We start from the raw sequence: 12378 nt of genomic DNA, 5'->3' as shown, positions 1-12378 counted from the left end.
AAATTAACTGGAGCAAGGACATCCCTGGCAGACTCACACGTTCAATGCAGGGGGATGTGGTTCAATCCCTGGTCAGGGAACTAAGATCCCACGTTGCCTCTGCAGAGCAACTAAGCCTGCACCCCCACAACTAGAGAGCCCGCATGCTGCAACCAAGATCCGACACATAGTAAAAAATATTTTTTTAAGTAACTGGAGCAAATATGGGAAATACAGTACCTGTGAATTTGGAATATATTCCCTATGCTCTTTTTGTATGTTCAAAAAGAGACCTCGTGCCAGGGACCCGCTGCAGCTGATTTAGGCTCAGAGGCTGTCGTCAGCCACAGCTGAGACACCGAAGCTCTAACAGGGAATGGACACCACTCCTTTTGGAGCTCTGGGAGCTTTGGAAATCTGTGCTTCATCTCATATTTTGAGGTTCTCTTCTCTAGTTTTCCCACACAGAGGGCAGGTACCCTGAAGTCCCACAGCCCCTAGCAGTGAGCTGCACGTAGAACTAGACTCAGCAAACTCTTTTTTTAATTTAGTGAAGGTTGTGCTAATATCTGCTGTTACAGCAAAATGATTCAATTATATGTATATGCATTCTTTTTCATATTATTTTCCATCAGGGCTTATCACAGGATACTGAATTTAGTTCCCTGTTATATGCAGTAGCACTTTATTGTTTATCCATCCTGTATGTAATAGTTTGCATCTGCTAATCCCAAATGCCCAATCCTTCCCTCCCCCACCCCCCACCAACAAACACAAGTCCATTCTCTGAGTCTGTGAGTCTGATTCTCTTGCATAGATAGGGTCATTTGGGTGGTGTTTTAGATGCCACATGTAAGCAATATCCTATGGTATTTCAGCAAATGTTTTGTGATCTGACTTCTCTCATTTTTGCTGTGAATGAAACTCAATCACCTCATGTGTGTTCCCATTTGGCATAACACACCCTGTCCACATGCATGTCCCTGCAGGCTGCTGAACCCACCTGCGGGCTCACACGCGGCCCCTCAGACCTGCCCACCACTACTTCCCTCAAGGCTCAGAAACATGGTCTCCCGTCAAGGAAACATTGAGGAAGAGGCTTGGCAGATGTGGAGTGATGCTGGAGAATGAAAGAGAATTCTGCTTGCTAGAGAAGGAACTTCCTAAGACTTAGTGAGCGTTCAATGCTGTTTTAAACATCAGAGTTGAAATGCCTGCCAGTAGCTCTCCTTCCAGAACTTTTTTCTTAATTGGAGCACAGTTGCTTCACAATGTTGTGTTAGTTTCTGCTCTACAATGAAGTGAATCAGCTTATGTAGAAACATATCCCCTCCCTCTTGAGCTTCCCTCCCACCACCTCTAGGTCATCACAGAGCCCTGAGCTGAGCTTCCTGTGCTGTATAGCAGCTTACCACTGGCCATGCATTCTACACACAAGAGTGTATAAACACCAGTCCCAAGAGTTGTATGGCTCAAACTTATGGCGTTAACAGTGAATAAATGCTAGGGGTGAGTAGGGCTTGAGAATCACACACATACACACACACAATAAAAGAGAAGATGTCACTTGGACAAAGCTCATTGGTTCATCCTAAGACAAGCTTTCATTAACGGTCTACTCTGGGGGAATGGTTCTCAACCATGGCTACAGGTTAGGTCACCTGGGGAGGTTTTCAGACCACAACCAATGTCCAGACCTCAGGTCACTCAAGTCAGGACCTCCAGGAGCAGGGCTGGGTATTTTTAGGTATCTCCCCAGGCCACTGTGAGGCACAGGGAGGGTCCCCAGGCCACTTGTGCACCCAGTATGCCACTGAGATGGTCACCAGCAAACAAAGATGGACAGAATGAACCCTGGCTCCAGGGAGCTATGGAATAGTAGTGCGTGCTGGGCCGTCCACACACTCCAAGGGGCTGTAAGAGCCTGGAAAAGGAAACACCCAACTCTGCTACCAATCATGATGATGAGAATGAACCGGGAAAGGTGAGGAATGAGGAGGACTCTGGGTGACACATGAAGGTGAGTCCCTCTTGGTGCTGGACAAGAGAATGAATCAACCCCCAGAAGATGAAGAGCTCAGGCTAGGGAAAGGCCTCAAGGGTTCATCGGGTGTCCAGGCAGGATTTTGCTTAAGCCATTCTGAAGGAAGAGAATTTCGTGAACTCCGCCATCCTGAACGGGAGACTTACCCCTCATCACTGACCCCAGGTTATCGCTGACCTCAAGCTGCAGCCTAAGCTTACTCCTGCTAGTAGTGTTCCTCACCCCACTGCTCCTCAGCTCTCAGGATGCCTCTGGTTCTGGGAGATACATTCAGGCTAATACACAGCATCTCAGGAAGGAGCCCCTTCCCTTCAAATTGACAAACCTCAGGGAAGGCAGCTCCCACCCCCAGGAGAACTGGGTCCCCTTTGCAAGGGGGCTGGGAGCAGTGGCTGCTCATCTTCTCTGCAGCATCTCTCAACTGAACACACAGAACAGGACCTTGTGTGGGGCAGAGCCGAAGTGTGGGGGCGGGAGGGGTTTATAATGGTTATAATTGGGGCTGCCGTGGTTGAACCCCTGGTGAGTTTGGGAATTGCCAGCTGGGATGTTACCCGAGACATAAGCATCCCCTCACATGGGGCAGCCAGGCTCACGGCTGGAATTTCAAGCACTTGCTCCAATTGTTCCCGGAGCTGCGGTCATTGGTATGCTCGGCACTTGGTCGCTGACCTGACACTGGGTTCTCATGGTTTGCTCTCCTATCTGGGACTGAGAGCCTTGAATATAACCAACACAGACAGTATCCTATAAAAAGCAGTTGTAAAGACTGGTCTGCCTCCTCCCTGCTTCCCAGGGCCCCAGCTGTGGGGTGAGCCTGGGGCTGGCTGGTTTCCCCACAGTCCTTTTGTGTTGGCTGAAGCCTCGCCTGAACACTTCTCATCAGCTACAAACCAAGGCTGGGGCCCACAGGGATATGAGTCTCCCATGGTCAGACTGGAATACAAATGGAGTTGCCGATTTAAAGATCAGGTTAGATGGCGTGGGATGGGCAGGCCACGCAGAGCAGGAACTCCCTTCCGAAGCTCCATCATTCTACACGTGAAAATTCAAGTCACCAACAAGGCTCTGTCTGTTTTCAGCTCCCACCCCCTCTTCCCAGGCCCTTGCCTGAAAAAGGAGAAAGGAAGCTTTAAATCGTCACCCTAAATCCTCTTTTATCCTTGACATAATCTTCAGGATTTGTGCTCCTAGGGACTCAGTGGAATTCTGGTGCCCCGGGGCCCCCTCTGACTCCTGCCAGGGGCCACAAACATCTCCTCATTCCCATCCCTCCTCCCCCACACAAAACTGGAAGGGAAAAGCTTGAGGATTTTCTAAACTATAAGTAAACAGGGTCATTGGTATTAAGTAGGAAGACCCAGGTAAACTGAAGTCTCTTCACACACTGAAACTTGGTCATGGTCAGAGCTGAGTCCCATCCTCAGGTCCCAGGTGAAATGGACTTCTTAGCAGAAGCCCAGCCTACCAAACACTGGCAGAGTCCACGTCACTGTGACGTGGGACAGTCACAGTGTGACATCCAGGCCATCCACTGGTCCCCAACTGATCCATCCTCATAACAGTCACTGCCACATACCAAACAGAGACTAAATGTTCCCTCACATAATCCTTCAGATAACCCCTATGAAGCTTTATAGTTGGGGAAACTGAGCTGCAGAGAGATTGAGTAACTTGCCCAAGGTCACACTGCATACATGGTAGAAGCAGGATCAGGTCATCTGACTCAGAGGCCTAGCCTGTAACCACTCAGCCTTAGTGCCACTCACATGTGTGCCTTGGCTCAGCACACCACGTCGTCTCTGCTTGATCACATTCTTCGCCTGGGCCACCACTGACTCACCTTCTCCAGCTTCCCTCCAGTATTCCCATCCTTCCTTCCTTTTCATCTTCCCTTCCTCCAGTTGAAACAGCTCCCCTAAATGTGTCCCTCCTCAACCAAACCCACCAAGTACTCCTCATACTGAACATAGGCTGCTGTGAGCACGTGGACAGGACCCCAGGCAGCCCTTCCTGCACAGCACCTACCCCTGCGGGTTCCTTTCTTTTCTTTTCTCCTTCCTCCTTTCTTCTCTCTCCCTCCCTCTCTCGCCCTGTCTCTCTTTCCCCCTCTCTGCTTTCCCAAGCTTTCCACTTACCTTCCCAGCTTTTCTGCATGCCAGCTAGATAATCTGGAGTCAGCGTATCATTCAAAGGAGGTCGCACAAGTTCCATAATCTTCCCCCAAGACCAGTCCTGAGAGACCTGTCCTCATGACAGGGTCGGCCCAGCATTCTCCGGGCCCTACCAGCACAGGGGGCCCTGCTGCTCTCAGCAGACGGAGTGCCTTTTATGAAAGGCACTTTAAGAACTTATTAATAATGTGTTGTCACTGAATTTGCTTACCACTGTTACTTGACATACTGGGCTAAGACCCAGCGAAGGTAGACCTCCCATCTACCCACACAGCCACTTCCACGGGGCACCGCAGGAGTAATCAATCCTTGCTGCCGATTGGCTGAGCCATCAGCACGTGAAAACTAGTAGCCAATCAGCACTCCCCATAGCTTTTTGGAAAGATTCACACGTGTTTAACATGTATAAAGCCAAAGAAAAACAGTCCTGAATTCTATAGCAGTATTCCGTACAATTCATATGGCCGTAGAACCTACAACTCAACATGTACGAAAATAATGTATATAGCAAACCCCACTTGTAATGACGACATACTCTCTTTTTAGCTGCCAGGTTTGGGGATTGGGGGAATATCTCACACACACACACACACACACACACACACACACACACACAAAACCAGCACAATGGGAGCTAATCCATAGGGGCCCAAGGTGCAGGTGAGGGCGAGGAGGGGCACAAGTCCCAGGGGAGGAGCTGTGAGGAGGTCCTGAGGTGGTTAGAGGCCAAGCCAGAGCTCAGCAGCTTGTTCACCACGGAAGGACATGGTGGAGCCGACCGGTCAGACCCTTGGAGCAGCTGCACTACTCCAGGAGGTTCGGACAGTTCTTGGGAAACCCAGCTTCTAGTTGCTGTAGTGACAGCTGCCACGCTGGACACGGGGTGAGTTTGCTATGGTCCTGGGAGATGCCAATTTGCACCCAGCCATTACTGAGTGCAGGATGATGGTGCTGTGTATGCAAAATCAGGTACGCAGGTAGCTAGACTAGTCCAACACCTTCCCACGGGTGCCCACCTTCAGCAAGAGTCCACTCATGGAGTTTTGGAAATACGTGGAGCGTGATCTTCATGGAGGAGTTGGGATGGGAACTCAGCGGTGAGGTGGAGCACTGCACCATCACACACTGTTTACTGCAGACAGACACCAACAGGCTAGGGGACGAGATGAGTCCAGTCATTGGAGAACACCCCCACACTCGGTCACACGGCTGATTCCCAAGGCTGCACTTGTCCAAGTAGTCTCCCCACTTTGCTGACTCAGAAGATGGTGATGCTGGCAGAATCCTCAGCCTCCTCCTGCCTGACCAGTTCCTTCTCAGAGGGCTTGGAGGCATTCACGCTACACGGTCAATACAACATGTCACCAAGGTGGCACTTGACCGCTTCTCTGATCTCCTGGACCATTGGTTCCTCTTTTTCCCAGAAAGCCTTAGGCACAGGGTTCTCCGGGCCTTTATTGAGGACTGTGAGAGGCTTCCTGTTCCCAGGGTCTAGTCTGCTGGGAGCGATTGAAAATCTTCGTGGAATAGTGGGGGCAGGTAATGGGGGATCGGCTGGGACGTAGCCAGAAAAACTGGTCTTGAGCTGCTCATGAACAGTCAGGTGACCAGTGGCGTCTGCCTACAGCATCTTCTGGAAGAGGCAGTTATGTGCTTGGGAACAGTGCATTCATTCTTCTTGATCCAGAAGTCAGTAAGTTTTAGGCAAGAGATCTCAAAGGTGAGCTGCCCTTACTAACATGACGTACCCAGTGGACCCCACGACCACCTGGAAATGCTGCCTTTTCTTGCTTACACCTCAGGAATCTGTTGTTGTTTAGTCGCTAAGTAGCATCCGACTCTTTGCCTTCTCCATCCATGGGATTTCCCAGGGAAGAATACTGGAGTGGGTTGCCATTTCCTTCTCCAGGGGATCTGCCCAACCCAGGGATCAAACTCAGGTCTCCTGCATTGGGAGGCAAATTCTTTACCACTGAGCTACTAGGGAAGCACTAGGTATTTAGATAGGCTCTTCTGCTCCCCAACATATTCATCTTTGGTTGCCAGTCCAAATCTCCTATTTTCACCTCCAGATCCTCATTCAGGAAGACTCTACCCAGCTTGAGATCCTGGTGAACAACCTGGTTTGGGTGCAGTCAAGGACTATCTTGACTGCATCGACTTCCCTGGTGTCTCAGATGGTAAAGCATCTGGCTACAATGTGGGAGACCCAGGTTCGATCCCTGGGTTGGGAAGATCCTCTGGAGAAGAAAATGGCAACCCACTCCAGTACTCTTGCCTGGAAAATCCTATGGACAGAGGAGTGTTGTAGGCTACAGTCCATGGGGTCACAAAGAGTTGGACACAACTGAGCGACTTCACTTTCACTTGCACTTTCAAGGACTATCTGCCTCAGGTAGCAGCGGGTCTCGTCCTGGCTTATGGATTTCCTCCACTGATGTAGTTCCAAGACAGATCTCCAGCAGCAGAGCCCCAACATGACCAACATGAAGTTCACATCCTCAAAAAAGCTGTGGAAGCCTCAGACTAGATGCTGGCAGGCAAAGGGGCAGTGAATAGACCTCTCCCAGGTCATCGTCACCCTCTGGTGCGGCCTGAGCTGCAGCGACTTAGGTAGATCTTGCTCGCAAATGCCTCCTTGGGGTCTTCATCAAGATAGAGATGTCACAGCACTTGGCGAAGCTGCTTTTCCCCTAGAAAGCGGCCTGGGAGACTGCGCAGCCCACTGCATGGGTCCATTAGGCCTTCTGGGATCTCTTTTACCCACTGGATGTCCATAAGGGCCTTGGGAGCCTCAACTCCAAGGATCCAGTCTTTCCCTGGGTGGGCTGGTGCCCCAGCCAGCCTCTCTGCAGCGCCACCTCTCGTGTGTTCCTGGGAGCTGTTCCTCCGACTATGCAGGGTCTGAGCAGCGGTTTGGTGCTATTAGGCTTCTCCCTGAATCAAATGCTGCCGTGAGAATGTTATAAAAGCTCTTCTCACTCTTTCTCTCCTTTTTTTTTTTTTTTCCTCCCACTATTGGGGAGGAAGACGCGAGGCAGCAGTGGCTTGGGTTCTCCGCCCCACAGACTCAGCATCCAGCCCCCAGACTGGGTTTGCTTCCTCCAGCAGAGGGGAAGTCAAGGGAAGGTGGTTTTATCAGATTAACTCTGACCAGTAAAAACGCAGTCTCCCAGCCTCTGGGAGCAAGCTGACCCAGCTGCCTGTGTACCCAGTGGTTTCCAGGCTGGTGGGCAGTTGTTTTTCCTCCAAAGCCTTGGCTAGCTCTGCATCTCACCCGAGGGCTGCGGTTTGGGGAATGTTTTGAGTTGAAACATTCAAGCCCCTCGTGGTATTCGGAGTTCTGAGACCCTTCTGTGCTAAAAGGAAAAATGAACGGTCTATTTAGAAACTGCTAACAATTCACAGTGTAAAGAAAAGGCCACAATTCGGCAGCTGACGGGCTGGTGTTCTAAGGGTGGTCCCAGGGATGCTGGCTGCATGGCAGTCGTGGCCCCCGCTCTGGATATTCCATCTAGAAGATTCCCTACTAGTGGGGTCAGTGCTTCCAGAAAGCCTCTCCCTGGCTTTTTCTGGGCCCTTCCCCAAATATGCTCCTCCTGGGGCCTGTGGTGTGCTTGGGCCATGAATGAGACCACTTTTCCTAAATCAAATGAGCTTTGCTCTTGACAAAGGAAGGAAAAGTGACTATTTGGGAATACCCGAAACAGCTTCTCTTGGGTTTGAGTTGTGAGGTTTTCAGCTATCACAGACATAGACACGGTTCTCCTGAAGGAGGAAACTGCCTTTCCTCTAAAGGACAAAACACACTCTGGGTGTTTTTTTGTCACCAGAGGTACCCACTTCAGCGCAGTAGTACAGCGTTGCCCCGCAGATCCATGAAGTGAAGGACACAGCCTCTCTCCTCACGTTCTTCAGTCTAGTCGGAAACACGGGTAAGAAAGAGCTATTGAGATGGATGGAAATAAATGACTGGAGAACACTTCCCACTCCTTAATGAATTCTGCCTTTTTTCTCCCAGTGTAATCTAAGCTCCACAAGGGCAGGGACCTCAGCTTACTCACCACTGGATTTCCTGTACCTAACACTGCCGCTGGCACATCATAGACCTTCAAGAAATACCTGTTGGGGAATGAATGAATGAAAGTCATGTTCCTTGTCATAGCCCAGCTCCAAGCACAGCACTAGGTTCAGTAAATTCTTGATAAAAGAAGAACAAACCAACAAGAGAGCGTCAGAGCAGGGCTTTAAAGTATAAACAAGTTAACCAAAAAAGGACTGAAAAGGAAAGGGGCAAGAGATTCCATGGGCAGAAAGGATGACATTGACAAAGGCAAGCACAGATGTGCAGTTTCCAGGGAACTTGTTGGAAGCAGCCCAACATTTTACCTGAAAATAAATTTAAAGAAAATTTTGCAGAAAAGCAGCAGAAGACGGCTTCCCTTGTGGCTCAGTGGCAAAGAATCCACCTACCAGTGTAGGAGACACAGCTTTGATCCTTTGGTCAGGAAGATCCCCTGGAGAAGGAAATGGCAACCCACTCCACTAGACTTGCCATGGAGAATCCCATGGACAGAGGAGCCTGGCAGGCTACTGTCCACAATGTCGCAAAGAGGAGACACGACTTAGCGACTAAACAACGAAAAAGCAGAAGACCACCTAGGTGTTCTTTTTTTAAAATGTTGAACATTTAATAAACTGCCATATAACATGGAGGAGTGTTATACAGCCATTACCACAATGAAGGTGGCCATTTTTTGTGTGTTTCTAAATAATGCATAAAGTGAGCAGCAGAACACAATAAAGCCTATGCATCATCACTGTCTTGTGGCCAAATCAACAGTTGCATTTGGCTGCTGGATGCTGTAACTTTTCAAAATGTGTATATATTTTTAATAGATTGTCTCAATGTTTTTAAATAGACAAAAGAAGGATGTGGTCAACAGTAAAGGTCCCTAGTGCCAAGTCCCAGGGAAGACATTCTAGGTGAGGAAAGGGATTCTATTTACATTTCTTTATTTTCTTGGGCTCCAAAATCACTGTGGATGGTGACTGCAGCCATGAAATTAAAAGACACTTGCTCCTTGGAAGAAAAGCTATGACAAACCTGGACAGCGTGTTAAAAAGCAGAGACATTACTTTGCCAACAAAGGTCCATCTAGTCAAAGTCATGTATGAATGTGAGAGTTGGACAAAGAAGGCTGAGTACTGAAGAACTGATGCTTTCGAACTGCGGTGTTGGAGAAGACTCTTGAGAGTCCCTTAATCCGCAAGGAGATCAAAACAGTCAATCCTAAAGGAAATTAGCTCTGAATATTCATTGGAAGGACTGATACTGAAATTGAAGCTCCAATACTTTAGCCACCTGATGGGAAGAGCCACCTCATTGGAAAAGACCCTGATGCTGGGAAAGATTGACGGTAGGAGGAGAAGGGGATGACAGAGGACGAGATGAAGTCATAGGGCCAACTGATTCATGCTGATGTTTGACAGAAAACAACAAAATTCTGTAAAGCAAATTATCCTTCAATTAAAAAAATAAATAATTTTTTCAAAAAGTCACAGGGCTGTGTGTTTCTATTGTATTGATTACAAGTTTTTTTTGTTTGCATGTGATAGAAGCTTAATGTAAACTAGCTCAAGTAGGGAATTCCCCTGTGGTCCAGTGGTTAGGACTCTGTACTTTCACTACAGGGGGGTACAGGTTCTATCCCTGGTCTGGGAACTAAGGTCCTGCAAACCAGGTAGCACGGCCAAAATAAATAATAACAATAATGACAAACTAGCTCGAGCAAAAGAACTATCAAGTGCAGGAGCTGGTTCTTTCTAGGTTTCTGTGTGTGTGTGTGTGTGTGTGTGTGTGTGTGTGTGTGTATACACTTAGGTATGTATCTATCATCTATCAACCGTCTCTCTATCTAATTTTAGGTTTTCTTCCTCCCAGATTAACCTTATTCTCTCCTACTTCATATACCTCCTCTTGGCAGTCGGGGAAGCATGCTTACATGGCCTCGGAAGCTTTGGGTCAATCCATATAAAAATCCCAAGAAAAAACTTTCATGAGTTCTGCTTTGGATCACATGCCCACTCCAGAACAATCTCTGTCACTATTGACCAGCCCGAGTCAAGGGCCCTCCCATGATGAACAACACCTTGACTGCCAGATCTAGAAGAAGAGGAGTGTCCTCCCAAAGGACGAGATGCAGAGGAAAATCAAACCACACATCACCCCACAGCAGTCTTGCAGGTGTCCCCGGCAGCCAGGTGCCAGGTATGGACACGCTGACATCACATCTGCAATCAGCACAGGAGAAGGCAAACTCTGAATCCACATTTTTCGTGTCTTACTGTAGCCTCTCTTCTGGGATTTGGTTTCTTCACCTGTCAAGTGTGTATGTTGGGCTAAGTTCACCTTTAAAAGTCTCCTGTGGGAATTCCCTGGTAGTCCAGTGGTCAGAACTCTGCCTTTTCACTGCTGAGGGCATGGGGTCAATCTCTGGTCAGGGAACTAAGATCCCACAAGGCTTATGGCTTGACCAAAAAAGAAAAAAAGTTCCTTGAAAATATGACATTCTAATATTTCTGAGATATTCACACTTAAAAGTCTTGCTAACATCAGAATAATGGAAATGTCAGCTTCCTTGGTTGATTAATTCAGGAGGTAACTTTGGAATTTTTAACTTTGTGGTTGTCATTTGTTTTAAAAACACTTAATCTATTGTTCTGCAAAGAAATCTTATCTTTTTCCCACCAAACATTTTTCAGTCTCACTCAGAATCTCAATTATTGGAATCATCATCTTTGAAAGAATAAGATATTTGGGAGCAAAGTATTTTAGATCCATCCCAATTTTTTAATTCTTAGGCCCAAACTTTTATTATTTCTAATCGATCCAAGAAGCTGTGGAAAGGCAAATCATTGCTCCCTTAGGTTATCTGAGGACCCCTTGACCTTGGTAGAGAATAGAATTCCAGAAGAGGGGAATCTCTGAGCCAGAGTTACTGTGCTGTGTCTGTTGAGTATCCATGATATACTTATGAAGTTCAAGGAAATCAGAATCACTGACACCTTAGCCCTTCAAAGGGTGTGGGACTCTGTGCCTCTTGACACATCCAGCTGCCCCACCACCCCCACCAACCCTGGGCCAGGGCAGCACAGGTGCAGAAAAGAGGACACAAAGAAGCAAAATGTCTTAGGCAAGGTCAAGGGCTAGATGGTAAAACTTGAATTTTTTAAATTGGAGAATAATTGCTTTACAACGTTGTATTAGTTTCTGCTGTACAACAGCGTGAATCAGCTGCATGTATGCATATAACCCCGCCCTCCCACTCACCATCTCACCCCCCAGGCCATCACAGAGGACAGAGCTGAGCTCCCCTCTAGTTCTCCTTCAGCATGATCTTCCTCTGTGTCCCCTTCACCTCCAGCCACCTTCAGAGCCTCCTTCTCTAAGCCCTGAAACCAAGCCCAACACTTCCTCACTTTCAGCTCCCAAGACCTGCTTGGCAGTGCTGTGGCCCTGACCACTAGCCACGCTGGGGCTTTCAGTCTTGCCTCCCACAAGCATCTGGAGCGGGCACGTCACTTCCAGGCATCTGTTGTGCTTGCAGAGAAAGCCCTTTCCTTAACCCAAGCCTCACAATCCAAATGCATGACTCGGCGAGGGATCCTCTAACAGTCAAGCCTTTGTTTCATTAGGGAGCCTATCCCCCCCACCACATGCTCTGTCTGAGGCTCCCCGCCCACAGCCACACTCCCTTGCACACAATGGAAGACCTGTGTCTTTCTTTCACAGCCCTGGGGATGAGACAGTGGATGCTGGGGCGGCCTGCCAGTCCCTGGGGCTGCGGGAGCCTCCCCAGGCTGGCGAGGGTGACTGGCAAGGTCAGCAGCCAGGTCGATCCTGGGCCACAGGGCCCGCCACCTGCTTGGTGTTTTCTTGATCACTGGTCCAGGGAAGGGCTGACTTGACTTCTCTTGGAACCCCTCCCCCTCCCCCCCGCCTCATATCCAGCATGTGGAGCCCTGTACCAAGATCACAGGTGTGGAGCCTTAGACCAAGGTCACAGGTGTGAAGGCTTAGACCAAGGTCACAGGTGTGGAGCCTTAGCCCAAGGTCACAGGTGTGAAGCCTTAGACCAAGGTCACAGGCATGGAAACTTACACCAAGGTCACAGGTGT

General features: G+C 48.8%; 1 long non-coding RNA gene and 1 pseudogene across 2 annotated transcripts; both read right to left on the bottom strand.

Moving 5' to 3' along the window:
* Nucleotides 1–4570: 4570 nt before the first annotated feature.
* LOC147356217 (serine/threonine-protein kinase PLK1 pseudogene) lies at nucleotides 4571–6676 on the bottom strand (annotated as a pseudogene). The gene is made up of 2 exons (XR_015143853.1): nucleotides 6569–6676; nucleotides 4571–5922 (listed from the first exon to the last, which is right to left on the bottom strand). The product of XR_015143853.1 is annotated as a serine/threonine-protein kinase PLK1 pseudogene (transcript).
* A 549-nt stretch (nucleotides 6677–7225) lies between these two features.
* On the bottom strand, nucleotides 7226–11955 carry LOC147356216 (uncharacterized). The gene is made up of 3 exons (XR_015143150.1): nucleotides 11680–11955; nucleotides 8262–8319; nucleotides 7226–8116 (listed from the first exon to the last, which is right to left on the bottom strand). It is a non-coding gene; the product is annotated as an uncharacterized LOC147356216 (long non-coding RNA).
* Nucleotides 11956–12378: the final 423 nt, after the last annotated feature.

This window comes from Bos grunniens, chromosome 16 (assembly GCF_055505025.1).
Source record: "Bos grunniens cultivar Pamir isolate PY7600 chromosome 16, Bosgru_T2T1.0, whole genome shotgun sequence".
NCBI lineage: Eukaryota > Metazoa > Chordata > Mammalia > Artiodactyla > Bovidae > Bos > Bos grunniens.
This window is presented reverse-complemented; position numbering and strand designations above follow the sequence as displayed.